Here is a 14,266-nt window from a genome sequence, read left to right on the forward strand (position 1 = left end):
CTACAATGGACACCGATGTGCATTTGTAAAGTGTAGAACGTGTTTGACTGTCCCCATCTGGCCAGTGGTATTGACTGCCGCTGTATGTTCCCCAGTCGTGGCTGTCTGCTTAACTACCCATCGTTTGTATGACATGGCCTATCTATATCCACGTGCCAGTATGCGTAAATACAGCAAACCTTGCGTCCTGCCCATCTTCATAAGCGACATTATGGAACATATATCGGCTGAAACAGACACTGTCAAATACGATAGACTCCACAGTGAAAGGATACTGAGCTCTCTCAACTACTAACATGGGGCACCGTCGGAATACGGATGTCATGACATAGCCGTCACTAATTCACTTCCTTCAGAGTCGGTTTAAAGCGAATTAATCAATAAACCTGCTCATAGTTAGGTGGACAGTGCTCCAAGTCTTGATTATAACGTGACATATACATATCAGTGTTGCATGCCTTACTTCATGGAAACAATAATACGGCAACAATGTGTTAATATATCTACAATATTGGTAAATACAATCAGTATCCGGACACATAGTTGATAATTGGTGAGAGTGCACCTTACAATGTAGTGTGTTGATCAGGTTATTGTATATCGATGTGTATATTAGTAGCATTACGATAACAAAGCATGGAATCAATAGGTACTATTTAAGCATATATTTGACAATTATGAATGTAACCGTGTGGAGGAGACATCCGTAACCTTCCCTGGTTCTACTGGATCACACACGCACGTACACTCGCATGTCGGATTGTGGGTTCTGCCGCAGCGCACATGCTTATCCGTATTCCGTTTATATATGTTTACAGTCTCTGTGTGGTTACGTGTTTTGCGTTACTTGTGACTATTGCGGTAACATATGTCTGATCCGGTTGACGGACGTGTGCAGAAAGCACTTACAGCTTTATATATGTAACAGTCTTTGCCGCATGGTCGCTTTACGTACTGCGTGCACATCTATATGTTCTATAGTCATAATTCCAGCGTGACTGCAGTCACGTTTGACTCTACTGTGACCAGTGCACGTTAGCTGTTCGTTGTCATTACTATGCATACCCGTGCTACCTATGTACATTTACATCTCACCCCCCGCACACACGCGTCACAGGCATCCATTCTCCTGCTGGGAAAGGTGCGGTACTGCATGTTGAACATTCCTAATTCCCCTCGCTCATGGCCCAGGATGCATATGTCGTCACCACAGGGCTGTTCAGATGACAGCTGCTTATATCCCATATGCATACAGGCCTTGATTGTCAGGGTGTTGCTGTGGTGCTTTGGGTTTGGTCTTGGCCGCCCACTGTGCGGGACCGCCCTGACCCTGTCTGAATGTTAGATGAGTCACATGGGCACGTTTGTCCGTGTCCATGGTAACATATCACGGCCCCAATTAGTCTTAACCGTGTGCGCCGATTGGCGGTGTATCCGTTGTAGATCTCGTTATACTAATTGCACGGTCTGATCGAACTAACCTACTGCCATTACTAACCCTCCGTATGTATGGCCTGTGTCACAATATTACAAGGGTTTAACATTGCGTGACGACTTTCACTGAGCCACAGACATGTCCGTTGCTTTGTTTGGCCCGGTTTCGCTGTGCTACACACATTTAACATGGCGTAACAGGTTGAACAGCTCAGACACGAGGACATCGGGTTGTCCGTCGTTGTCTATTATTGAATGTCTCTGTGGAGTTTGTTTCACAAAGCGACACATTGTCGGCATTGTTAGCGGACATCTCGCGATACGTCCGCACCGGCGGGTGGCGTATGTCTGCCTTTGGCGGCGAACAGGCATTATGCTGTGCCATTATGTCTGGGGATATATGGTTTCCTTCCTTACGTAGATGATGTGCCATACTAGCAATGACCCTAGCGATGACCAGCGTCTGGGTGTGGGTACTGCTGTATTACCCACGGGAAGAGTGGCCTTAGGGTAAGTGGTGACCTGGGCAGAGGTTGCCACCGATCGTCACCGCTACCCCCTCCTGGTCTACCTACACCAAATAGAGTCTGGAAAGGTGCCCGGTAGAGCAACACCCTGAGCGGCTACCTACTTGGCCTATGCCTACGGCCGGCTATGTGTGTGGTCCCTTGGGCATCGGACTCGGGCGTGGCACGTCTGCCGTTGGTATGTCCAGCATTACCCACATCAGCCCCAAGGCAGTCAACACAACATCCATGGGTCCACATGGTGTCCCAGCTGTGCACTCCGGGAACTCTATGGAATTTAACCCACACCCGGACAGCTGTGTAATCCTAGCCTCACCTCAGGATCGTACCTGAGTAGTAGCACAGGCGACTGTAGTCACACTCCACATAGATGGTGCCTCCACTGACCCTGGGTATTACCATACCATTAGTTTGACAAGCCTTATCTGCAAAGCCATGGAGATGGATCATAATGGGACACATAGATGAGGACATAGGGGACCGCATACTTTGGATACAACCCAGTTTAGCTTGGTCATAGTCAGATCATGCCCTTTACACGTGTTTCACTTTGTAGAATCAGTCACCAAGGCCATTGCTGAGGGTAAACCAGTCCATACAGCCTACCTCAACCCGGCAGAGGCCGTCGACACAATACCCCCCTGCGGCATACTTGATAAACCCGTCATCTTGGATGTAAATCCATACATCGCCATATGGGTTGCAAGCGGGCTGGGTCACAGAACACACATGGCCATAGTTGCTGGCGCCATGTCATACTCACAGCCAGTCACAGGTGGTGTCCCATGGGGCTCAGTCCTGGGTCCACTATTTCCAGCATCTCTTTTCCCAATTTACACGCACCCACAGGGGTTAAGGGAGACAAAGTATGCATACGACTGCAAACGGGATGCCAAGGTCAGACACACATCTGACACAGATATCCTTCAGGAGTGCCTCACAGATGTGGATAAGTGGTACCAGAGACATGTCCTACAGCTAAATGCCAGGAAATGCATAGGCATACCCTTCGGGATGAACAAGGTTACGAGCTACCATATAGGTGGCAGTCCACTGAACACGGAGGGTTACCAGTGATCTGGGGACACGTGTTGTTGTTAACCGTTCGTTAGACACACATGTTGCTAACATAGTTGGGTAGACCTTCCACATTGCCCACATCATCATGAAGGATTCACATCTAGATCAGGTGAGGTCATTGTCCCTTGTACTCATCACTCAATAGACCTATGATTGGGTACAATGCCCGTTCAGAATGTATCTGACCCAACACCTGCAGCAGCTGTGAAGGCACCAACAGTTCTTCGACAAACGGATGCAGGGTCTCAGGTATATGTGTTATACTGACCGACTGAAAGGATTCCAGCTGTATACAGTTGCATACCACTTGCCCAGAGGTGACCCGTGCCTGGCATGCGGCTAGGTCGAACCAGATCTGATGACTATGCTTCACGTAAATAAGGTAGATCCCTCAGAACCACAAGGGCAGCTGACGTACACCTTGACACTGTCATTAATCGAACGTGTTGTTGGGACGGATTCATCACCCAGACACTGACTATGCTGTGGAACGACATCCCAGTACATGTGAGGGCAAGCACCTCGCTGGCCTTCTGTTAGTATTTACACATGGATGTCTGGATTGATTTCTTTCTGTAACCTTCTAAATGAATGTTACATTAGCACATTGTGAATCTTTACATTTCGTTGGTCTATTTTACAGTAGTCATATTCATACGGTTTATGTGTATATATTATGGTTCATTCATATTACTAGGTGTCTGCAGTTCTGTTAATATATTGGCACAATCCGTAGGACATATACATGTAGCTTACACAGTCAGACATTTGGAAAACATTTTATGTTGGTTCATGTTTCATATATGTACATATATTTCCATTTTCCGATGAAGACTGTACCTTTCGAAGCAATGTCTGTTGTCCTCACTGTGTGGGATGTGTAACCCAAGTAAGGTTTGTTCGCTTGTCTGCCTTTAAGGCATGTAATTAGTACCTAGCACATCTAATGTACCAACCAATTAATGCTTGTAAATGTAGTAGGTTGGACTACATTGTATGTAGTCTGAATAAGTCTGCTTATGAAGCAGGCAGTGGGCTCAATAGACTATGGTGACTGCCTTTAATTCTTGGTGTGCTCTGGTTGGTCACTGGCGGTCCCTACAGTACCTCGTCTTTGCTTTGGACTTCATCGGCTGGTTGTCTGTGTTTCTTGTATGGGGAATGTCAACTGTAGTCCCTATGTGTATGACTTGTGTAATGCTTTACTACGGCAGTGTAATTCCACGGGTTTGCATTTATGTGTGCCATCTTAGTCATCGCTTGTCCATCCATGTGAATAGCCTACTATACACTGGTATGGGACTGTACACATTTCACACAAGCATATTGCATTCCCGGAGTATGGTGTGCATTATTAGCGGAGAGTGGCGCATGTGCTACGCACGTCCCTCCCATGGGCGGGACAAAGGATTGCCTGCGAAACAACACGAGGCCAGATTCTACATACCCAGACTCCCTTGACTGCAACAGTGGACAGTACCCATTACACATCCTTCATGTGTGCTGCAGTGTGATGTGGGCGAGCTGTATGGACCCGATACCCTGGGTATTTCTGTGCATGTGTGCTGCAGTTCATGGACAGCTATCATCAACATTGAACACGCTTGCGTGCCTATGTGTACCTGTGGCGTGGTGGCGACAATTAGATCACATGAGTAATGCAGGAAGCTAGCAGGCATTCTCTGAACAGAATTTTGGGTCCTACAATGGACACCGATGTGCATATGTCAAGTTAGATGTTGCTGGACTGTGTCCACCTGCCCAGTGCTTTTCACTGCTGGTGTATGTTCCCCAATCGCGGATGTCTGTTTGACTACCCATTCCACATGGTGCTACATAACCGGCTGCGTTAGTACTGTGAACAAATGACATACATCCAAAGATGGTGGTTACCAACTGCTTCATATAAACCTCAGACATCCCAATGGGACATATCCGTCACTATATTTCCAATATAACACCACGAGAACATGTTGCTTACCTATCCATTCATGTAACCATGTTGTCTTCGTAGGTGGGAATGCCATAGATTACACATCCTACGTCACGTTGTGTGTGCCATTAGTATGTGTTCCACAGGTCGCACATCTGTTCCGCTGTCTGATGGCGGGTGCTCCTCAGTCTGTTGCTGGCAGACTGAGTGCTGTGTCTTGCCGGTGTTGGCACGGGAGTCCGGCTCTGTATGTGGAATGTCAACTGTGGTCCCTATGTGTATTTCCTGTGTCATGCCTTACCGCTATGTCATTTACCGGGTTTGCAGTTGTGGGTGCCATCCTGGCCATACGGGTGTCCATCCATGACAATTGCCTACTGGACACTAGTATAGGGCTGTACACATTCCACACCTACATTTAGCATTCTCCGGAGTATGGTTTGCATTATTAGCGGAGAGTAAGGCAGGTGCTACGCACAAATCCCTCCCAGGGCGGGAAGAAGGATTGCCTGCGAAACAACACCGAGCACAGAGTCTACATACCCAGAATCCCTTGACCGCAACAATTGCCAGTACCCATTACACATCCGTCATGTGTGCGGAAGTGTGATGTGGATGCAGTTCTATGGACCCGGTACCCTGGGTATTTCTGTGCATCTGTGCTGCATTACATGGAGAGCTATCAGCAACATTAAACACGCTTGCGGTGCATATGTGTACCTGTGACTACAATGAGTTCCGTTAGGTGATTAAATAAGGCGGAAGAGCTGTCTTTAGACAAATTTTGGGTCCTACAATGGACACCACTGTGCATATGTAAAGTGTAGAGCTTGTCGGACTGTGTCCTTGTGAGCATTGGATTTCACTGATACTGTGTGTTCAGGAATCGCGGATGTCTGTTTGACTACCCATTCCACATGGTGCTACATAACCAGCTGATTTAGTACTGTGAACAATTGACATACATCCAAAGATGCTGGTTACCAACTGCTTCATATAAACCGCAGACATCCCAATGGGACATATCCGTCACTGTATTTCCAATGTAACAAAGACGGAACATGTTGCTTACCTATGCATTCATTTAACCATGTTGTCTTCATAGGTGGGAATGCCATAGCTTACATATCCTACTTGACGTTGTGTGTGTGCCATTAGTATGTGTTCCACAGGTCGTACATCTGTTCCGCTGTCACGGTGGCGGGTGCTCCTCAGTCTGTTGCTGGCAGACTGAGTGCTGTATCTTGCCGGTGTTGTACGAGTCCGGCTCTGTATGTGGAATGTCAACTGTGGTCCCTATGTGTATTTCCTGTGTCATGCCTTACGCGGCTATGTCATTTACCGGGTTTGCAGTTGTGGGTGCCATCCTGGCCATACGGGTGTCCATCCATGACAATTGCCTACTGGACACTAGTATAGGGCTGTACACATTCCACACCTACATTTAGCATTCTCCGGAGTATGGTTTGCATTATTAGCGGGGAGTAAGGCAGGTGCTACGCACATCCCTCCCACAGGGCGGGAGGAGGATTGCCTGCGAAACAACACCGAGCACAGAGTCTACATACCCAGAATCCCTTGACGCGACAATTGACAGTACCCATTACACATCCGTCATGTGTGCGGAAGTGTGATGTGGATGCAGTGCTATGGACCCGGTACCCTGGGTATTTCTGTGCATCTGTGCTGCATTACATGGACAGCTATCAGCAACATTAAACACGTTTGCGGTGCATATGTGTACCTGTGGCGTCAATGAGTTCACTTAAGTGTTGAAAGAATGCGGCATTCCTGTCTTTAGACAATTTTTGGGTCCTACATTGGACACCACTGTGCATATGTAAAGTGTAGAGCTTGTCGGACTGTGTCCTTGTGAGCAGTGGGTTTCACTGATACTGTGTGTTCAGGAATCGCGGATGTCTGTTGGACTACCCATTCCACATGGTGCTACATAACCAGGTGATTTACTACTGTGGACAAATTACATACATCCAAAGATGCTGGTTAGCAAATGCTCAATTTAAACCACAGACGTCCCAATGGGACGTATCCGTCACTGTATTTCCACTATAACACCACCAGAACATGTTGCTTACCTATGCATTCATTTAACCATGTTGTCTTCATAGGTGGGAAAGCCATAGTTTACATATCCTACTTGACGTTGTGTGTGTGCCATTAGTATGTGTTCCACAGGTCGCACATCTGTTACGCTGTGCGGTGGCGGGTGCTCCTCAGTCTGTTGCTGGCAGATTGAGTGCTGTGTACGCCGGTGTTGGCACGGTCCTGCTTTGTATGTGGAATGTCAACTGTAGTCCCTATGTGTATTTCCTGTGTTATGCCTTCCCGGCTATGTCATTTACCGGGTTTGCAGTTGTGGGTGCCATTCTGGCCATCTGGTGTCCATCCATGACAATTGCCTACTGGACAGTAGTATGGGGCTGTACACATTACACACCTACATTTAGCATTCTCCGGAGTATGGTTTGCATTATTAGCGGAGACTGAGGCAGGTGATCGCACACATCCCTCACAGGGCGGGAGAAAGGATTGCCTGCGAAACAACACCGAGCACAGAGTCTACATACCCAGAATCCCTTGACTGCAACAATTGACAGTACCCATTACACATCCGTCATGTGTGCGGAGGTGTGATGTGGATGCAGTTCTATGGACCCGGTACCCTGGGTATTTCTGTGCATCTGTGCTGCATTACATGGACAGCTATCAGCAACATTAAACACGCTTGCGGTGCATATGTGTACCTGTGGCGACAATGAGTTCAGTGCAGCGTTGGAATAACACATTATTCGATTCTTTCCACAATTTTGGGTCCTACAATGGACACCACTGTGCATATGTAAAGTGTAGAGCTTGTCGGACTGTGTCCTTGTGGGCAGTGGGTACTCTTTTATGCTACCATTTTGATATATATCTGGGTAATGTTTGTCCTGAGATATCAGGACATTTGACATGTGTTCGGTTTATTTACAGGACACGGCTGGCCAGAGAGGGCATATCCCTCTCAGGGTGGAACAGGTGTTTACCTTGGAACATATGCATCGGATTTTCAGCGATTACAATGTTTCAGTAACGGTATGTTGCCTAATATACCATCAATGTCATATTTATTACCCCATTTTGCTGCGTAACTCACATTATGTGCTCTCTGCGATTGCATATTCTTCACGTCACCCGTCAAATGCGGATCACATGATCTGTTGCTTCAATAATCTCCCATATCCTCTACCACGACTGCTCGTACCCTTCTGTCATAACACGTGTGTCTCCTTCCCTGTATCCACTGTAGTGTCTACATTCACTATTTACTCTGCTGTGTGTTCCCCTGACCTATGTTCAGATTTAACAGTATGTGGGTAGGTCTTGGACCCGATATCACTACTGTAAACAGAAACAAAATGTAGTCTGGTCCCTGATCAACAATAGACAAAAACGGCAGACACTCCTTACCTGGGCCTCCTGTTTAAGGCTGCACGTTTTCTTCTTGGGATCCAGTTTTCCGCTTTTCAGCCACAGATCAGACAGTAAACAGCCTCTTTACACACAACAATTCAGTCGGAGGTCTTTTCATTCAAGAAGAACCATTTATGCATATTCTCCGGCGTACATGTCTAACCAGCCATGCACTCTGACCTGTAGCTTACCAAGCCAATTCCGGATTACAAGGATCACGATGTGAAATAAGTTGTTACAACCAGACTGTAGTTATCAGTAGACTTTTCTAAGTGACAGCCGATAACACAGGAGGCTCGAGTTCGGACAGTTTTAGTAGTGTACACAGGCAGGCTAAATAATGTACAGTCCAAGTATGGGAGTTTTGTCTGACTCTATACAGTAAGCAGTTTCTTTATATAGTGTTTACAATCAGCATTTGCCCAACTTAGTGACGTGGGCGGTCACAGGGCATTTCCATCACTATGGTCCGCAATAGTCTATACATACGTGGGTGCTGGGCTCGTGCTTTTAAATTGTTTTCTCATGGGAATAACACAGGCTTGCAAGGCACCTTGTACATTACAGTATCCTTTTGTGATTGTAGCTGTTTCAAGGACCCTAGACTGTTACGATACAGTGGACAGTTAATTTCTTGATCGTTGCTTTGTCTGTCTGGTAGGCACTTGTTCTGCTATCTTCGATTCAGCTCACTAGGCCATCCTCCTCTGAGAATGGAGTGCTGTTATGCATGTACATACATTTATTGTTCTGTAACCCAGCAAATGATTAATGATGACAGACATGAGGCTGCTGTCCTGCTTACTGCCAGGTTCAGAATTCCATCACAGTACAGCTTAGCTTCACCAATTACATGCAGGCTTAGTTCTGCTGCCATATTGTTCGGTACAATTCAATACATTATATAGTATTTGAGTGTAAACTGGAACTTCATATGTGTTTCTATATATTTTGAACAACATCCATCCAGCCATATGCATGTTGTTCCATCCTTTACCTTGACCGTGTGTATTTGTCCGTCCAGCCACGCTCATCTCCACATGTGATGTCCCAGTTTCCCCTTCTTTGCCTGTAGCACCCTGTTAGGATGTCCTGTGTGTTGGGCACCTGTTCCGCTATATGTGATCGACTTCACTGCAGAGATGATCGTCGATGCGGTGGTCCACCGACCAGACTTGTCCACATGTGTACACTTATGTGCACCGTGTCGTGTGCAAACCTAGATGGTTTGGACGGGTACATACTACATGCGGATGTACACATTCTGCTGACACATTCACATGCAGCCATTTACATATCTGTACCTGCGGTGGGTTGCTGACATGTGGAATGCGTATTTGCCAGCGTGGCATTGCCTAACACAAACATCTTACCACAGTTCAGGTATGCACATTGTGTGTGGTTGTATAGCTGCACACGGATGCTAGCAGGTTTGGGTGCAGGGGTATACATGGGTGTGACTGACATGTACAATGAGGCTATTGTGTAGTACATCCGAATGCATGTGTTCTGCTTCTGGATATTACACTTCATCATACACCATCCGGTGTATGCAACAGAGATGTTGCTGGGTCTGGGATATGTTGCTATGCACATGTTTGCCTGTGTTTGGGGTATCTTGCTTCCTTACTGTTGTTATGTCGGCACAGCTACCCGGCTATGTACTGTCACTACTGCTTGTGACCATTATGGTTGGCACCTTTTCCAATGCCCATGGTGGGGCATGTTATGTGGACACTTGATATTTGCAGGACTACACATACCCAGGGCTAGTGCAGTAGACAGAACTTCACTTGTTTGCCATACTATGAGCCTATTCTGTTAGCGTTTGGGTTCCTTATTTATTTTCTTATGCCATGTCTGTGTTCCATACCGTAATGTATATGTTTTATGCTACTATTTACATGTATATTGCGGAATTTATGGCAGGGGATCGCAGGTCATTTTCCATTTTACGATTGTTGCAGGGACACCATTGTCCAATCAGGGACTGTCCATGGCACTTTGGGACAGCAGGTAACCCTGGTGACCATGCCCATGTCGCTGCTGGGGTTTCCACCTTTTCCATTTTCCGATCTGGGATATTTCCGGGACTCACATCTGCCTTTACAGGCCGACACATACAAACGGTCACTATATAGCATAGAAATTCACTTGTTTGACTAAATAATTTGCTTATTATTGTGGCAATTTCCTTGCTTATTCTGTTTATAGTGTCATTTCGGTATTTCTGTTACAGAAATAACCAATTCATGCTACCATTACATTACATCACGGGATATCATTGTGTCCTACATTCGTAGCACATCAGCCATTTCTAATCGTTTTTCGGGACACAACTGTCCATGGAGAGACTGCCACAAACACAGTGGGACAGGTGGTGACCTTAGTCGCTGCTCCTATGTCGGTGCGGCTTGCTGACATCTTGACTGTACACCTTCTCTGAGTGTAAACACTGACAGTACATTGCGGCGGCGGCGGTCTTATCGTATCCTTTGCTCCTTGAGCGGGTACACTTATGCCTTGGTGGCTTCTATTTGCTTCTCCGTTGATTTGGTACGGGGACTATGTTGCGTACTGTCCGTGCGTTTCATTCTGCACGGGACCTGGCTGCTGCCATTACTATTGTGGGCGGACCGTGGCTGTCAGCACATTAGGTTGCTCACCTCCTGCCGGCTTTGACACGCCTCCAGACGCATCCTACCTGGGCTCGCTCATGCTACGCCGCGTGTCTGTGATTCCGGTGCACTCTCATTAATATGTATATGGCACTACTGCGCCGGATATTCCATGCACCGCCGGCGCAGGCCTTACGCCGGCCTTGCGCCGAGCTTCATGAATCCCGGGGGTGGTCTTTTTTGCAACTAGGAGTGATTATTCTAAAAATGTAAATATGCATTTAAACAAGTAGACTTCCTATAAATATCAGATTCAAAAATACCATTTTTCTTATAGATGGTCACATCTAAGTCATTAAAAGAATCCTTAGAAATTGTATGCATAAACCTTAAAAACAATGTTATACAGCCAGTGTAATAAATAAACTCTTCTAGCTTTTCTAAGGTATCTTCACACAAGATGAAGATGTCATCCAGATAATGAGTATAAATTGATGAACATTCATTTTCTGAACCTGGGACTTTAGAATATTTTTTTTCTCCCAAGCCCACATCACATTTTTTGCATATTTTAGAAACACATACTGCCCCCATTTGCTAATCCCTTTATTTGTTTGTTTTTTTTTCTTTTTTTTTTTTTACTTATCATAATGTTTCCTCCCAAATTTTAAAGAATGTTTGGTGGTGTTGATTATTAATTAATTTACTTTTTTGAGACTTGCATCTAGATTTAGTGCATTTCCCAAGCGAGATGGTTACACTCTACCATGACTATTATTATGCCTGTACAGAAAAATCCTTTACTATCACATTTTTATTGAACACTATCAACATAATGGAAACATAACAGCATTATTACATTTGTTATTGACTAAATACTTGAATTCTGGCATGTCTAATACCTGTAGATGGAAGATAAATAGCATAGCCCTAAATCCACACAGCTAATGGGTATTTACATGCAAAAGCTATAATGAGCAAATCATTTTATTCTCACTTGAATAAAATCATGCAGATTAGCAAACCAGATCTGGCATATTATTACAGTTTATGCGACTGTGATATTGACCTCCCACAGCTATAAAGGTACTCAGTTGTCCTGGACATGGTGGATGTCAAATAATATTAACTACCAGCCACCAAGCAGCTATGGTCTGCCAATGCTGCAAGGGCAGGTATGCAAGTTTTGGTTATTACAGCATGTCTAGGGATGAGGGACTGGAAAAAGTGACAACCCCATACAGTACCTCAGGTCTGGTTAACAGCATCCATGATATCCAGGGTCCAAAGGAACAAGAGAAACAGACTTGATGCTGTAGTATCTCCAGCAACCATGGGTACTGTTGCTGATAGATTAGAGCAAGCCCAGTGGTGGCATTCTCCTCTGTCACAACACTGCTAAAAAACTTGCCTCTGGAGAAGTTAAGGATTATATTTTGTCTTAACGATATATGGAAGAGGTTGCAGTAGAAATTAAGCTGGAAAGGACATATTCAGGTAATGTCCATATTACAGTGCTGTATTTGGTAGTATGCAGCAAGTCATAAACATACCACAAGTGTTTTTGTGTAAGTACTGGTGTGTGCCATAACAGTTTTCCAGACAGCAGGAATGTATTTTCAATTGACCAATAATGCATTTAGTGAAGGTCCAGTCATGGTGCTGGTTAAGGAGGTAGGCTTGCTGAACTAGAGTTTGTATGGAGCATACAGATGCTAGCAGCCATAGCTCCATCATGTATCTGCCATCACCCAGTAGGCATCCATTTAGAATGAGAACACTCATCCATCTACCTGCTTAACTGAATAAACATCAGAAACATAAACAAGGCTTCTTATTCTGCCTGCAGGGGAGGCCATCAGCTGGAGAGTCTCCTAGATCTGCTAGCTAAAGGGATTTTATGTGGACTAATCCTTTATACTCTGTCTCTTGTTAGTCCTGTCACCTTCTGGGTCATGGGGAATATCCAGCCTTACTTGAGCTTTCTGGATTACCTATTTTTTGTTAACTCCAAAGGATTGCACTTGGCACTATAAACCAAACAATGACATCATGACTGCCTCCTGGAATGTGGTCAGACTCAGTCATGGTATGGTATAATATATTATCAAGTTATTCAAAATTCATATCTGATATGCAGTGATGTCTACATATATTGCCTCATAGATATCTGTTTCTTTGCACTTACATGCGTGTCATTGTGCTCAGTTGTCACACTTCCTAAATCATGCTGTTTCAGTTCATAGTTGTGATACGCTTATTCAGATGTTGGGCAGGATTCACGAAGGCTTGCACGGAGTGTAAGAGACGTGCAACACTCCATGCAAGCCTCGCGATCCAGGAACAGCCCTAAACTCCGTGTAAGAGACCAGCTAAAACGTCTCTTACACGGACTGGGCGTGGACATGCTAAATACCTCACTTGCAGCCAAAAGGTATGCAAATGAGGTATATTAGTGATCCACGAAGCAGAAACCAGTCCGTGTAGGAGATGTTTTAGCTGCAGAAATGTACTCAGTTGACAACTGAGTACATGTCTGCAAAATCAGCAACGGAGCGATGTCAGCTCCAAAAAAAGGTTGCATATGAGTCAGGCAGCATGCCAATGGCCAAATATGTGGCCATTGGCAAGATAACCCGATGCAAAAATATTAGAAATATGATTTTTTTTTTTTCGGCAATTGCCGATGTTTAAACCCAGCGCAGCCCCGTGCAAACGGGCTGCGCTGTATAAAACCATAAAAAAGAAGGTTATAAACCCACAAATGTGGGTGTCATGCAATACATGGAATGACAATGCAGGGATCAGCAGACCAAAACCAACATGGCCACCGTGTAGTGGTTGCTAAGGGGGGAAGCTGAGTCTAAGACATGTAACTAAGCATTAGTAGGCAATCTCATGTAAATGAGGGTTAGGATACTGAATCCCACAGTCACATAGCAAATGAGCACGGTCTGAGTAGTGTAAGAGATACAAAAGGGGGAGGAATAGAGTAGGAGATAGGTGACATCACTGGGGGGAATGGTAGACAGAAACGCAGTTCATTGGAGGCCAGTGTAAGATGACAGATGACAGGCACAGATCATGGAAAGAGGTGTGCCACTAGATAAGTCATGGAAAGACAAGAAATGGAAGGTGTACACTGTTACCTATACCAAAGTTTCTTGCTGGCTGTGCATGCGCATCGCATGCGACAGCGT

Source organism: Protopterus annectens, chromosome 7.part0, assembly GCF_019279795.1.
Source record: "Protopterus annectens isolate FY-2018-M chromosome 7.part0, PAN1.0, whole genome shotgun sequence".
NCBI lineage: Eukaryota > Metazoa > Chordata > Ceratodontiformes > Protopteridae > Protopterus > Protopterus annectens.